The sequence below is a fragment of the Bubalus kerabau genome, chromosome 8 (genome assembly GCF_029407905.1).
Source record: "Bubalus kerabau isolate K-KA32 ecotype Philippines breed swamp buffalo chromosome 8, PCC_UOA_SB_1v2, whole genome shotgun sequence".
In the NCBI taxonomy this organism is placed as follows: domain Eukaryota; kingdom Metazoa; phylum Chordata; class Mammalia; order Artiodactyla; family Bovidae; genus Bubalus; species Bubalus kerabau.
Genome location: NC_073631.1, coordinates 106,783,152 through 106,798,121, shown reverse-complemented (window position 1 = coordinate 106,798,121; position 14,970 = coordinate 106,783,152). Strand labels below are relative to the sequence as shown.

Genomic DNA, 14,970 nt, shown 5'->3' with positions numbered 1-14,970 from the left:
CTGGGCAGGCAGCACTGTGGCTGTGTGCTGGCCTGGGCAAGCCTCTGCCCACTCCTGGTCTAATACTGCATGTTTCCTGGTGCAGAAGTTTAAAGATCTTTGGGGAGTGACAACCTACTGTGGGTTTGGGGGCTGGATCTGGGAAGGGGGACGCCTGGCTCATCTTCCCTAGACCCTGCCCCGGGGTCTAGGGGTGCCATCCTGTAGGTGGGCTTGGTGGCTGGAGGAGGGGCAGAGATCCCAGGCTCCTGACTCTCCCAACTCATCCTGTGCCCCCACACTCTGGGGGAACCTGGCACACCCCCTCATCTTCCTTCCAATCTTGAGGAGTTTAGTTTGTCTTTATCTCTTCTGGCCCATGAGTCCCAAAATACTAGTTATGTAATTTCAGTGGTTCTGCATGTGAGTTAAATGCTCTGATATTACCATTTAAAAGTGGCATTGCATGATCCAGAGATGAGTGGTAAAATTCACACTGATAATTTAAAATTTAGAGTTTTCTTTACTTAGACTGGTGTTAAATAGAAAATAAAACACACTGTGATAATTTGAGAGGTGGGAGAAGAAAGGAAGAGCCTTCTATGTACTGTTAATGGCACTTTCCCTTGCTTTTTTCCATTTGGCATCAGGTTGGACAAATTACATAGTCAGCCCTGCAGGCCACAGTTGACTGGCTCACGAGTGGGGCTCTGACGTGAAAGTGTCAGCCTGGACTTTTAAAGGACCTAGGCAGAGGAAAAAGGAGTTGTTCTCCAGCAGCTGGAAGCTGAACACAGGTGAGTCATGATCTGTTGGTGGCCATGTACCGACGTGTGGATTAATGAGCAGTAAACATGTTTGCCGTGAGAAAGAAGCAATGAATTAGATGTGCAGAGAACCAGAGGCAAAGGACAGGGTCCATTTCCTTGTGTCCTGTTTGCCATCTGCTCCTGGCAAGGAGCCCTGCGGGTGGTGTCTCAGTACCCTTCCAGCAAGTTCTCATTTTTGACCTAACTTAGTGACAGCCAAATTGTGTTAAACTCTGCAATGAAAGGAGTCTTAACAAATGCAGACATGTAAAAAGCCAGAACAGAACAGTGGTACTGTTCACCCAAATGTAGAACTATATCTCAAAAAAGAAAAGGAAACCAGATCTAAGAGTAGCATCCCTAGCAAGTCCATGGTATTGGTTCCTCAAACAAAAGTGTCTGGCCAGAAGCTGTCAGCACTTGGAAGGGACTTTTTAAGATAGACCAAGGGTAATTTGTATTGTGAGGTCAAGTCTTCATTTATTCTTTTCCCTGATGAGCTTTTTTTTTTTTTAATTCACTACTTCTTAGCTTTGGGCTCAAGATGCATACCAACATTGGCGTGTTGGCCCAGCAGTTCTTGACTTGCTTGAACATTAGATGCAGCCGGGGGGGGGGGTGGGGGGGGGTGGGGGTGGGGGTGGGGGGGGAGGGGTTTTAGTATATAAGGATGCTTGATCCCTGGCCCCTCAGGGGTTTGACTGTTGGTTCGGGGTGGGGCCTGGATGCTGGTTTTGTGCAGCCAAGGGGGTGAGACCGCTGCGGACTATCTGTCTGACCCGCCCTAGTGATCTTTTCTGCATGGATGTATGAATGTGGTTGAAGGGGGGCGCTCAGGTCTCAGCGTCTTAACCAAACCCAGGCAAGGCAGTCCCCACCCCCGACTCAGACTCCCCTTCACCCCTTAGAACCCGGTCCCCCCCGCACCACCCCCTACCCCAGCCCCGCCCCACCCCTCCTGGGTTAAGTTATTTGAGGAAAATCTGGGCCAGCATCGAGGGCAGAAGTGTCCTGAGCCAGCCCGGCCAGCAGAGGGCAGCAAGCGTATGGCAAATGGGGACTCCCCGGGAGGGAACCTGCGCTTCTGCTCAGAGTCAAACTGAACCCAAAAGGACCTCGGCAATCTTGAATCCAAATTCTTCACAACAGAGATGAAAAACGTGTGACGATGTCTGGGATTTAAAAGCCAAAAAAGAAAATGGCAGAGTAGGAGAGGGCAGGGGAACCAAAGTGGCCACCATTTGACACTTGTTGAAACTGAGTGATGGGTACACAGGGGTTCACTCAGCTATTCTTCCAACTTATATAGCTTAAAGTTTTCCTTCATAAGAAATTAAGGTAGTAGATAGAAATTTAAATAACAATAGAGCATGCAACAGCCTGTGTAAAGACTCTGAGATGCGTGAAAGAATCTGAAATGGTTGTGTTAGGCTGTCTGAGTGGGAGAGGGGCTGTTCTGGGATGTCTTGGAGGCTGGAGAGCAGAGCCCTGGGTACAGAAGACAGAAGGGCCTCTGTGCAGGGCACCTGGGTCTGGGGCAGACATGAACGAAATGCAGCAGGCATGGATCATGGTGGGGGAAATGAAATGGAAGAGGTGGCATGTTTTTCTTTGCCATCTAGAAAAAAAAAAAAAAGGACACAATAAAAAAATGGGATTGGGGGACTTTCCTAGTGGTCCAGTGGCTAAGACTCCATGCTCCCAATGCGGGGGTTCCAGGTTCAATCCCTGGTCAGGGAACTAGGTCCCACATGTCGCAACTAAGACCCTGGGCAGCCAAATAAATAAAAATATATTTTTAAATGGGGGTGGGAGTAGAATTTATTTGAAGTAAAAGAGAAAGAAACGAAAGTTTAGTCAAGGAAGTGCTTTTCCTTGGAAGAAAAAGTTGGTGAGCTCGGCCCAGATGTTTAAATAGAAGCCGAGGCCTTGCAGGCAAGAGCCTGGGGAGCTGGGGCTGAGATTTGCACCAGTCAGCCCTGGGCTGTCCCCCTCGGCATGCTCAGACCCTCTGTCTGTGCTGGCAAGGTCCAAGGGGGTCTGCTTGGCCTGGAGTGTTGGGGGACTTGCGTGGAGTAGGATCTGAGCAGAGTCAAGCCAGGAAGCACTTCAAGCATCTGGATTTCCAAGAGATAATGTTACAATTGGATCCCCAAGGGTACCCACTCCCCCCAAAGCCTGTAGCAAAGCCCAGGTTACCAGAATTAAGAGTTGGGAGAGCCCTTACAGTAAATCTGCCTCTCACCCCACGAGGATGCCCCTGCAGCCTCTCTGGCTGGCCTGGGCCGGGCCTCGGGGTGGTCACCACATCCCACCAGGGGTTCTGCCCTGCATCCATTGCCCAGCAGCCCTGGCCTTGGGCCAGTCACCAAGGCAACATCAACAGGTCCCCTAGTCTCTGAGTTCCAGGTCATGATTTTTCCCCACCCGTCTCTTGGAGCAGAGCCAACGAGATGGTAAAGGTGAAAGGTCTCTGGAAACTAAAGTACAAAACAGGCAGACAGGACTTCTGTTTAAACGTAATATTCAGAGGCCAGGAGCACGTTTCATCACAAGGCCCTCTGTTCTCCATGTTAAACTACTCTGGAAGGATGTGTCAAGGAGGAAAGCCATTCTACAATCTTACAGAATCCTGTTCAGCTGGCACCTGTTCTGCAAAACAAGTAACTGTACTCTTAGATGGGCTTCCCAGGTGGTGGTAGTGGTAAAGAACCTGCCTGCCAATGCAGGAGACATACGAGACATGGGTTTGATCCCTGGGTTGGGAAGATCCCCTGGAGGAGGGCATGGCAACCCATTCCATTATGCTAGCTTGGAGAATCCCATGGACAGAGGAGCCTGGAGGGCTACAGGCCATAGGGTTGCAAAGAGTCAGACATGACTGAAGGGACTTAGCATACACACACATACTCTTAGACGGTTGTAAATAAATTTTAAATATTTACTAACATTTAATATTGGGAAATATTGATTAAATCTTAAATATTGGGGGAAAATAGAAACAAAAAAGTGAATGGAAACTTTGCCTTATGGTTTGCATTCTCAATCATTTTCAGAGAGATGTTTTCATCTCTATTTGATTTTTCAATGGGCAATAACTGCTACTTTTATGTCTAAGTTGCTCAGTCTCTTGGTCTTTCTATCATTTAGTTTAGTCTCTGCAAACCAATATTTAAATGTGGTAGCTAAATCTGATAGGTGGCACAGTGGTAAAGAATCTACCTATCAAAGCAGGAGATGCAAGAAATGTGAGTTCAATCCCTGGGTTGAGAAGATCCCTGGAGGAGGAAATGGCAACCCATTCCAGTATTCTTGCCTGGGAAATCCCATGGACAGAGGAGCCTGACAGACTGCCTGGCAGGAGCCTGGCAGTCCGTGGGGTCACAAAGTATCAGACATGACTGAGCTGAAGCACACACAAGGGAACTCTATGGGAAACTATTGATAAATAATTTTAAGTGGGAAATACTCTCCTTGCCTGTTAACCTCACTTTGCTACATTTGGATTTTTGTGTACCATTTTCTCTGCAAGTTACAGACACACACTCTGAGTCACTCACACCTACATGTACACCTCAGTCTGGGTGTGTGCTGATACCATGTGGAGTAGAATGATAAAAAGAAAATTAAAATGTCATTGCTTTCAAAAAGATTTTTCCTGGAGGCTCAGGGATCTAATAGAAAAATTTATGTTTTCTTATTTTTCTAAAGGAAATAGAAGTGGGGGAGGCCTCAATTTTGTTCCTCCCAAGAAATACCAGCATCAGACAGTTTTGCTAAATGCTCACACACATGCACCAGACTTGGTGTTGCATATAATGGGTGGGGTCAGGTCAGGCCCCACCCACTAGAAGCTGGGACCCTGGCGTCCCGTAATATAAGGCCAAGGGAGTTCAAGCCTAGGGACAGAAGGGAAGACGGAGACCCGAGAAGACTCAAGGTTTCCACTTGCACTCATTCTCCAGGGGACTTGGACCATGAGATGGAATCCTCCTAGGGAAAATGTGGCAACTCTCACTTTGCCCTTTTGCCCCCTGACCCGGAAGAAAACCCATAGTCCCCTGGCGCCCAGTCTCCAGGCAGAGAGCTTGAGTCCCCAGGGTGAGGCTGAGCCCAGGCCTGGGTTCCTCATGGCTCACTTAAACTGGGGCACTGGGGTTCTTCTGGCTCAACATTGACATCCATAGATATTCTGAGAGAGCTGTTTCAGGCCTGGAGCAAGAAGTAATGGGGGGAAACCTGTTGGGGGTGGGGGGGTTCTTCCTAATACCCAGACAGTCCTGCATATGCTAATCTAAAGAATTTGGCAGGTTTAGAAGTAGACAAGCGTCCTACCTTAGGAAAGGTAATTAGGAGGGTGTGTGTGGCATCTATTTATATCCGCTTTAAAAGGAATGCGACAGACCCATCTCACATAAACACAGGGATTATTCCAGGTGCTCTTGCACACTGAGGCCTAGGCCATTAAGGGATTAGATGAGGAGATGTAATGAATGACCCAAAACCAGCCTGCCTGTACCCACACACACACACACCCCACCACCATGTCAGCCCTCCCTGCTGACTGCCCTGGGTTCAGCTTTATTGATGGTACTGACGCGCTGCAGGAATTCTGTCTGCAGAGCTCTATAATGAAGATAATAGTACTCCTCTCCTGCAGTACTCTACTGCCTTCTGAAGAATTTTTATATCCCTTACATCATGTGGTCCTCACAACTGCACTGTGAAGCAGGTAGGCATTTTTGTTTCCTATTTCATAGATGAAAAAAAAAAAAGACTCAGAGAGGTTAGTGGCTTGTCCAAGGTCACACAGTTAGCACATGGCAGAGTGAGAACTAAACGCAGATCTTCAGCTTCCAAGGATTTTACCTTCAAGCATTGCCACCCTTCCGCTCTCCTTTCATCCTCTCTCTCCCCTCCCCTCCTTCCTCCCTTACTTTCCTTTGTATATTTTCTGGAAGAATAACATGCACACAGGAAAGTATTCAATATAATGCAAACCAAAGCACAGGGCTTAGTGAATTTTCACGAAGTGAGCGCACCTGCGTCCCTAGCATCCAGATCAGGATGCAGAACAGTTCCAGCGCTCCTGAGGACCTCGGTGACCCCTTCCCATCATTGCTCCCCCCAGAAAAAGTAAGCATCATCCCGACCTCTAAAACAAGGGGTTATCTTGCCTCTTTCAAAACTTTACGTAAACGGAACATCCAGAACCTCGGCTTTTGTGCCTGGTTTCCTGTGTTCACTGTGTGTCTTTGAGACTCACTGGTGGTATGGTGTGGAGTTGTGTGTCCATTCCATGTCTGTTCATCCTTCTAGCTGTGGGTGGACATTTGCATTGTCCCCAGTTCGGAGGCCATTATGAAGAAAGCGGGACACTCTTATATGTGGCTTTTGGTGAACGTAGGTCACAGTTCTGTTGGGTATGTACCTAGGGGTGGAATTGCTGGGTCACAGGATGTGTGTGGTTAGCTTTAGCAGATACTGTGAACAGTTTGCAGGCTGGTTAGGTGTACTGGCTACAGTTTAATGGTGGATCAGTTGAAGGGCAGTCTGTTGACAACCCCCCATCCCATCCCCTCTATTAACTGTCACTGTGGGTTTCTGCCTTCTTTCCTCTTCCTGCCCCCTTCAGTACCCTGGAATGTATCCACTATCTCTATTTCAGGAAAGGGTTGAGAGAAAAAAATAGCATATTATTTTGGGAGCTGAGTTATTTATTCCTTGAGGGGGAGGAACAAATAAGACACATCTAATTACCTAATTTTAAAATCATCTCCGTTATCAGACGCAAGCCCTCAGAAGCGTAAAACACATTCCCAGATCAACCAGATTCAAGTTTTTGAATTATCTGCTGTGTTGTAATATTTAGGATTCGGTTCTCTCCATTAGCAGGGATTGTCCACAGTTGATTATAGGTGATATTTAAAGAAATAATCCCCTTAGTAAATGATAGGTAAACACCCAGCCCATTTTCTCTGCCCTTGTGGAGGGAGTTATGGCATTAATTTGCAGATAAATATTTTTTTGTTCACTCTCCTCTCCCCTGAGATAGACATCGAGTACCTGGCCTGCACTTAGCAGAGTGTTGGGGGCGGGGGTACAGTCCCATACCTACCACTTACTATATGTTCAGGAATCGGTCTACTTGTTCAAAGATTTGTCATTTGGGTACTAGGGAGCCACTGAAGGTGTTTGATGTGTGGAGGTGACGCACAGAATATGATATCTTGTGACCTGATCATGACATGGAGGGACAGTTGGAAGTGTTGGGGGGGTAAGGCAATAAAACGGGGGACTGTGTGGGAGTCCAGGCAGAGACGATGAGCTCTGAGGACAGTGTCTGCTATCAGAACAGGAAACGGGGTAGGAACAGGAGGAATGTTAGCAGTGACTCCCCTCGTGGTTGTTCTCAGCTGATGCCCAGCCCCACTTAGAAACATTCCACTGTAATTGGTCTGGACTGGGTGCAGGAATTAATATGGTTTTTAAAGCTCCCAGGCCAATTCTCAGCGTCACTGGTGCAAAGGATGACTAGCCTGACTGGCAAGTCTGGATATAAGGGGTCAAGGAACCAAGAGATAAAAGTGATTTTCAGATTTCATCCTGGGGTGGCTGAAAAAAAAAAAATGAGGGAACCAGAATGGCCCCTGCTGGGGCTGCCTCTTGCAGGATCTTGGCTTTGGTAGGGCAGCATCGGGAGCCCCAGCAGGGATGGTGTCCAGTTCAACCCATAATGGGTACACAAGTCCACTGGTATGGAGGGAGGAGAGAAAAGCAGGGCATCGCGGACTGACATGTAGCTGAGACTGAAATGTGAGGACTGTCCAGGGGAAGATGACAGAGGGGCCGGAAAGGCCATTGGGCCGTCACCTGGGGAGAAAGGTGAGGCCAAAGTCAGCATCTGTGAGGCTGAGCAATGGCAGGGAGAGAGGTGGGACCAGGGCGAGTAAAGTGGACCAACTTGCTTCAGTGAGGCACTCAGAGAACTCAGGAGAACAGAGCAAATCACGGGGAGACGTGAGGGCACAGCCACCTGAGTGTCAGGCATGTGACAAAAAGGACACGCTGCTCCTACGGTGACTGAGGAAGGAACCAAGCCCAATGGTAAGTCCCAGAGAGAAAAAATTATGCCTCAACATACACAGAGGAATTTTCACATGGCTACTGCTGCTGCTGCTAAGTTGCTTCAGTCGTGTCCGACTCTGTGGGATCCCATAGACGGCAGCCCACCAGGCTCCTCCGTCCCTGGGATTCTCCAGGCAAGAACACTGGAGTGGGTTGCCATTTCCTTCTCCAATGCATGAAAGTGAAAAGTGAAAGTGAAGTCGCTCAGTTGTGTCTGACTCTTAGTGACCCCATGGACTGCAGCCTACCAGGCTCCTCCATCCATGGGATTTTCCAGGCAAGAGTACTGGAGTGGGGTGCCATTGCCTTCTCCTTTCAAATGGCTAGAAGTTAGCAATAAAGCAGCCATGCTCCATGCCCACTGGAGAGATGTTGAGAAGCTATTATTGAGCATCAGAAAAGGTCGCTCTAGGATATTTATGGCTCCCTCATCAAGGAGGTGGAAGGCTTCACGGTCCTCCCCGATCTGGGATGGTCTGACGCATCACGACCGCACCCTCGCCTGCCCAGGGACGGCCTGCAACGTCACGTCGGGTCACTCGGGCAAATGTCCCATCAAGGTGGGGAGTGGTCAGCTTGCCCTGTTTATCCCCCTGGCCCAGCCCCCAGCATCCCATCACTCATTCCTGCGTGCATCTTGGTTGCTAATTCAGGCTGAAAGCAGAGCCCAGGTCACTTGCTGTTTGGGGAAATGGTAAACAAAGATAAGAGCTTTAGGTGCTGGAATTTACTCTTCATCCACTTGGCCTAAAAGCAACTGCATGTTAAATTTAGAAGGCTGCTTCCAGACCCCTCCCTCCTCTCCTGTTTCCTACCGCCTCTTTCCAGCCCATGCTCAGAACACCGTCTCGCTGACCGTGGAATCTGAAATGTATTTGTAAAGCCCAGGAGTCTTGCGAGGCTGCCCTGCCTGGATGTTTATAAAATGTATCAGCTGAGGGCCCGGGTTAAGGGGCTCCTATCCTCCCATAGCGGGCTCTGCCCCCCACCCCGCCAGCAGACATCTCGACCCAGATGTTCACCCAAACACCCTCCCCAGGTGAGGCCTGGCGCTTCTGCCTTGCACTGTCAGGAGGTGAGATGCCCCCCCACCCCCACCCCAGGGAAGAAGCCACGTTTTCAGCAGACCACCTTACAATTTATTTACAAAGGTCTCCCTCACGCCTGGGAATCTATAATTGAACAGCTCTCTTTTCTATGTAGGTTAAACCCCTTTGCAAGCAACTCCAAGAATCTGTAGAAATCCTTTTGTGGGCCTGGAATTCCGCTGTATTGAATATTGTTGGAAATAAATGAGCCATTGTCTGGGCTGAGAATTTTCTGGTTAGATAGAGATCGCCACTGTGATGCGATTTATTGTCGCAGGACATTTTTTTCTCCCAGCTCATTTTAAATTCTCTGTTGCCTGCTCAGTCCATTTTCACAGTTCAGGATGTAAGTGGGAAAAGCTAGGCTGGAGCTAAAAAAAAGAAAAGAAAAGCAAAAAAAAAAAATCTCTTTTCCTAAGAACGATGTCCAGAGGTCCAAGTGGCATCTGGTACCAGACTGTAACAAATGCTGGAAGTAAGGCTTATCTGGTGGCCAGTTCAGGGGAAAGGAGAGTCACCCAGTACTCTCAGCTGGCACATGACTGGGAGGAAAGATCAGAGACTTAAGAAGCAACGAGTTCAACCTTTCCATTGTTCCAATGAGCAGCCACGCCTGGAGAGCTGAGGGGACCTGCCTTCACTTTTGCCCACACAGAAATTCTCACTTATTATTCTTTAAAAAGATCTACTAGACCAGCTCAGCTTTAATATAAACCCAACCCTAGTTAAGCGTAAGTTCTGAAGTAACAAAAAAATCTAAAGAGCAATTTACTGTTGTTTGCTTGTTTTGTTTATTTGTGTAATAACTAACTCCTGAGGGCTTCCCTCTTGGCTCAGATGGTAAAGAATCTGCCTGCAATGTGGGAGACCCAGGTTCCATTCCTGAGTTGGGAAGGTCCCCTGGAGAAGGGAATGGCTACCCACACCAGTATCCTTGCCTGGAGAATCCCATGGACAGAGGAGCCTGGCGGGCTACAGTCCTTGGGGTCACAGAGTCAGCCATGACTGAACGACTAACACTTTCACCCCAATTAACTCCTGAGATTTTGAAATTTATGAGCGGTAGGCAGAATTATAAACAGGAAGAGCAGAGATGTGGAATTCATCAGACATAGCTGGAAGACAGCCGGCAAGTTATTAAGCCACATCAACATTCAGTTTGCTCATCTGTAAAATGGGGAGAAACCACACCTTGGAGGTTGTAGTGAGGATTCCTCATGAGTGCCCTCTAGGATTTTTTCTTAAGAAGTTGGGTCTGTAACTCTCCTGCTTTGGTACATGAGCAACCCTATGAGTGGTAGCTACGAGCCTGGGGTCATCTCAGGAGATATGGTAAAAGCTGTGCTGATGAGAATTAAGAAATTACCTGGGGGCAGTAGGGGAGAGGCTGGTGAGAAGTCTCCATTCCTCTCATCAGGAGGCTGGAAGATACACCCTAGAAGATGCAGCAGGGGCGACAGCCGACCTGCGGCTGATCCTCGGAAATCCCCCTCTCAACTCTTGCCTCTGCCAAGCTCTGAGCCGGGGGCCTCCCTGTCACCTCGACGGGTCCTCAGAAGACCCCACTTTTCTCAGGAGGAGTTGGGCTTTCTGAAGCTCACGTAGCTTGCCCCAAGCCACACAGCCAGGCCCTGGGAGAGCTGGAGTTTCCTGAGGACCATCTTACCACCTCCTCCTCTCTTCCACCCTAGGTGAGCTTAGCCATATCCCCTTTTCTGCAGCAGGTGGCTTTTAGTGAAAAGGCTCCCTTTCCTGGTGGCTCAGCTGGTAAAGAATCTACCTGCAATGCAGGAGACTCTGGTTCAATCCCTGGGTTGAGAAGATCTCCTGGAGATGGGAAGGGCTACCCACTCCAGTTTTTGGGGGGCTTCCCTGGTGGCTCAGTGGGTAAAGAATCCACCTGCAGTGCAGGAGACCTGGGCTTGATCCCTGGATTGGGAAGATCTCCTGGAGAAGGGAAGGGCTACCCACTCCAGTATTCTGGCCTGGAGAATTCCATGGACTGTATAGTCCATGGGGTAGCAGCGTCGGACACGACTGAGCGACTTTCACTTCACTGCCTTGCCAAGAATGTCCTTGATAGTGACAGAGTGTATGAAAATGGCACCCAGAGTAATAGCTGACATGAGTATCCTCACTGCTGTGGGCCCAGGTACACAAAAATGCATTCCTCTCCTTTACTGGGAACTGGAGGAGTAGGTTTGGATAAATAAGAATGAGGTCCATAGGAAGGAATTTTTTTTCTTTTAAATTGAATTAGCATGGGAGGAGACTTACTAAATCACAGATGGCATGTGCTTAGAGCCTTGAGAGCTGATTGCTCTTCAGAGATGCTGAGACCAAGGCATTTGTGCTCCGGCTCTGGTCTGCTGGGTGCAGGCTGGGGCCCCAGGTGGAGGGGGTCTGCAGAGGCCAGACGGCCAGGCTCCTGCCAGCTGGCCTGCAGGTGGCCCCCTGCTACCCCCTGCACCCGGCCTCTCAGGAGGGGCCTGGAAGATCCACCCCCTCTCACCACATTACAGATGTGGAGGGCTCACCCCTCCAGAGTGGGCATGGGGGCAGATGACAGCTAGTGCACGCCATCCTCTGCCCTTCAGGTGCCCCACCACGCCTGCAGGAGGAAGAGAAGGTCACAGAATGGCTTCCCCCAAACGAGAGCCATGCGCTGCATCTCATGAAATCGGGGGTGGGGGAGTGGGGGGCACGTGGCATCTCATGAAACAGCTCCCAGCCCATGCTCCTTGCCTCCTTTGGAGGCATCCAAGGAAGGTTGGGTTAGGAGCCCTCCTGCCCGCTCTGCCAGCAGAGCTGCCCAGACCCGGGGGGCTTCCATCCCTCCCCGCCCTGGCCTCACACTTATCAATCAGGTTTTGGTTTTCTTACCTCTGCTATTGGGCCATACTTTCCATGTGGAACAAACCCCAGAAGGGTGACTGTGGCCACAAAATGGCAAATCACCCCTCCCATCCCTCCTCCCATGAAAATAAGACGGTGTTGAACGTGTTCCTATGTTTCTGCTTTTATTTTTAGTGTTAGTTTAGAGAACTTTCTAATAAGATCTCTTCTATTAAGGAATTTCCCCGGTACTGCAAGGGTCCCCCTGGGCCACCTCTGGGGTCCCCTTGATGTTTATAAAGTGCTGCTTCCATGACCGTCATTTTTCTGGGCTGGCTGTCACCTCGTGCCTGCTTTGTATCCTGCAGGTTCCCGGGGGAGGGTCCTGGGGCTGGGGCAAAGATGGGCAGCGGTCCGTCCCCGGAGGCAGAGAAGCCCAGGGGACACCTGGGTGCCAAGGCTCTGTTGGAGGGGAGCGTGGGTGCCCTGGGAACTTGGAAGGGCCATCCTAGGGGCCACGGAACCTGCCCGGGGTGGGGGTTAGGCGGTCAGAAAGATGGTGGTGCGGCTTCTTTAGCAGCCGTTTCCAAACAGCTTTTCTGTTCTCTCACACAGAAACAATAAAAGCACTTAAGCAAGGTTTTGGAACCAAATTGAAGTGCGTTCCATCACAGCCGCACCATTTATTGCCTTTTTACTGGAGTGCGTGCTCTCTGCGGCTCACGCCTCTGCCTCACGCCAGCCACGTCTCAGCCGCTAGCTGGTTGCAGTGGCACGTGTTAATTACGGCAATTTGTTTTGGCCGTGGATCTTAAGGAATCGTTTGTTTCTTTTGTCTTCCGTGCCTGCTGCTTCGTGTCAGTCTCCATCAGCCTCATGGCCTGACTGCCTTTCCCCCTGCACAGCAGTGAGGCTTCTCAAGGGGGACTTAACCTTAGGGTGGGGACAGGCTGGGGTCCCTCCAGGTGATAGTGTCACACCAGGAGGCCCCAAAAGCGACGGGACCAACTGGCTGGAGTGGTTTTGTGGGATCATAGTTGCAGAGGGCCCTGGGGCCAAGACCTCAGCTGTAGACCAGGTGGGGACCCTTGTGAGGGCAGGGATGGACACTTGGACACCCCAAGAGACAGAGAAGTGGCCCTGAGAGGGTGGGCACAGGGGACCCGGGCAAGGTCATTTACATCACCCTTGATCGGGTGACGGCAGAGCGGCCCCCGGGAGCTCCTGGGCTGAGATCCTCACAGCCTGGAAGCCCCAGGGGGTCAGGACCAGAGGTGGTGGGATGCCCCTGAAGCAGACAAAGGAGGCTGAGCTCCTCAGAGGACACCACGAGGGCCCTGTGCCTCATGGTGATGGGTCTGGGGGCCAGCTGCCACCTCCAGCTCCCTCCTCTTAAGGCTGCCACTTGCTCCGGGAGGCCCAGGCTGCTGGAGGTTCTCTTGCTGGAGCTGGTGAATCTGCCCGTAAACACCGGAGCCATGTGTGCGTTTATGAGGCAGGGGAGGCGGGCCAGGCAAAGCGCTCCCCCGAGCCCCTGAACACCAGCTGTGCCCTCGAAGCTGGTCCGTCTCCCCCTGGAGCCAAGGCCCTGAGTGAGGGCAGGAAAGCGGGGAGATGTGGAGGCAAGGTTGGGGAGGGAGATGGGAGAACAGCAGCTTCGCCCAGCATTCCTGACCCAGTTCTAGGGGTGGGCACAGGGTGAGTTTCAGCGGATCATTTCACTGAGCCGTTATTTTAAAAAAATATATATATATACACACACACATATATATATTTGGCTGCATTGGGTTTCAGTTGCGACTCAAGGGATCCCTAGTTTTGGCATGTGGGACCCAGCTTCCCAACCAGGAATAGAACCCAGGGCTCCTGCATAGGGAGCACAGAGCCCCAGCCACTGGACCACCAAGGGAGTCCCACTGAGCTGTTATTTTACAGCTGAGAAAACTGAGGCTCAGAGGGGTTTGTGTGGAAAGTCAGTAGGCAGAGAGGGGATGGAGCCTGACAGAAAGAGGGGCTCATAGGGCTCATTGGCTCAGACGGTAAAGAGTCTGCCTATAATGTAGGAGACCCTGGTTCCATCCCTGGGTCAGGAAGATCCCCTGGAGAAGGGAATGGCAACCGACTCCAGTATTCTTGCTGGAGAATCCCATGGACAGAGGAGCCTGGCGGGCTACAGTCCACGGGGTCGCAAAGAGTCAGACACGACTGAACGACTCACACTTTCATTTTCATAGGGCCCACTGAAGGACCCGTCTACTCAATTCCAGAGGCCATGATAAGGCTGAGTAAAGACAAACAGGAACAAGGCACTCTGCTCTATGTTATGAGGCAGGCTGGATGGAGGGGAGTTTGGGAGAGAAGGGATACATGTATATGCATGGCTGAGCCCCTTCACTGTTCACTTGAAACTATCACATTGTTAATCGGCTAACCCCCAACACAAAATAGAAAGTTTTAAACAAAAATACACACACACAAAATTTAAAGACAAACAGGAAAGGTAGGCTTTTTCCTTCCTTATTCAGCAGCACTTTGGAGGAGGAGGAGGAGCAGCTGGGATCAGGGGTGGATGCTTCAGAAGCAGGGACAGAAACCCAGCAGGAGCACACGAGGGGCAGCTGGGAGAAGCCAGGAAGAGGGAGGACCTGGGCGCATCCTGAGAGTCCCCAAACCCAGGCCAGGAGCAGACGGGGCCACATAGAGACCTCCTGGTTCCCTGGGTGCTGGCAGGGTGCTCTGGCTGGTGAGGCCCCGTCTCACCCCTCTGCTCCCTGGAAGGGAGAGGAAGCCACAGAGAATTTCTCAGGCAGCTGCTCTCACATGTTAGATCTGGAGAGTCCCTGTCTTATTGCTTTCCTTGGACTTGACCTTTAAGCGCTCTGAGCGTCTGGGGAGGCACTGGGGCCCTCAGGCAGCCGTTGCTCTGTCCACTAGTCTTCTCAAAGAACAAGGGGCCAAAGGGCCCACCCCTGAGGATCGTGGCCAGACCAGTGAGCCTATTTGCAAAGTTTACTGAAAATAGCATAATGCCCAGCTGTTCTTAATTTCTGCTAAGGGCTTGGCAGGAGGAAATGGACTTAAATCTAGCCAAAGGAGGGGCACCCTTGGGAACTTCTCAAGGTTTGTGGACC

General features: G+C 50.5%; 1 protein-coding gene and 1 long non-coding RNA gene across 13 annotated transcripts in view; one reads left to right on the top strand and one right to left on the bottom strand.

Moving 5' to 3' along the window:
- Positions 1-14,970, bottom strand: part of TBXAS1 (thromboxane A synthase 1) — a 173,959-nt gene that overhangs the window by 12,281 nt on the left and 146,708 nt on the right. The gene's annotated exons all lie outside the window — the stretch shown is intronic.
- The window catches only part of LOC129659572 (uncharacterized), a 143,555-nt gene that overhangs the window by 4,480 nt on the left and 124,105 nt on the right, over positions 1-14,970 (top strand). For all 12 annotated transcript variants that reach the window (XR_008718131.1, XR_008718126.1, XR_008718132.1 and 9 more), the window contains exon 2: positions 630-776. This is a non-coding gene — a long non-coding RNA (uncharacterized LOC129659572). The remainder of the gene's footprint in view (positions 1-629; positions 777-14,970) is intronic.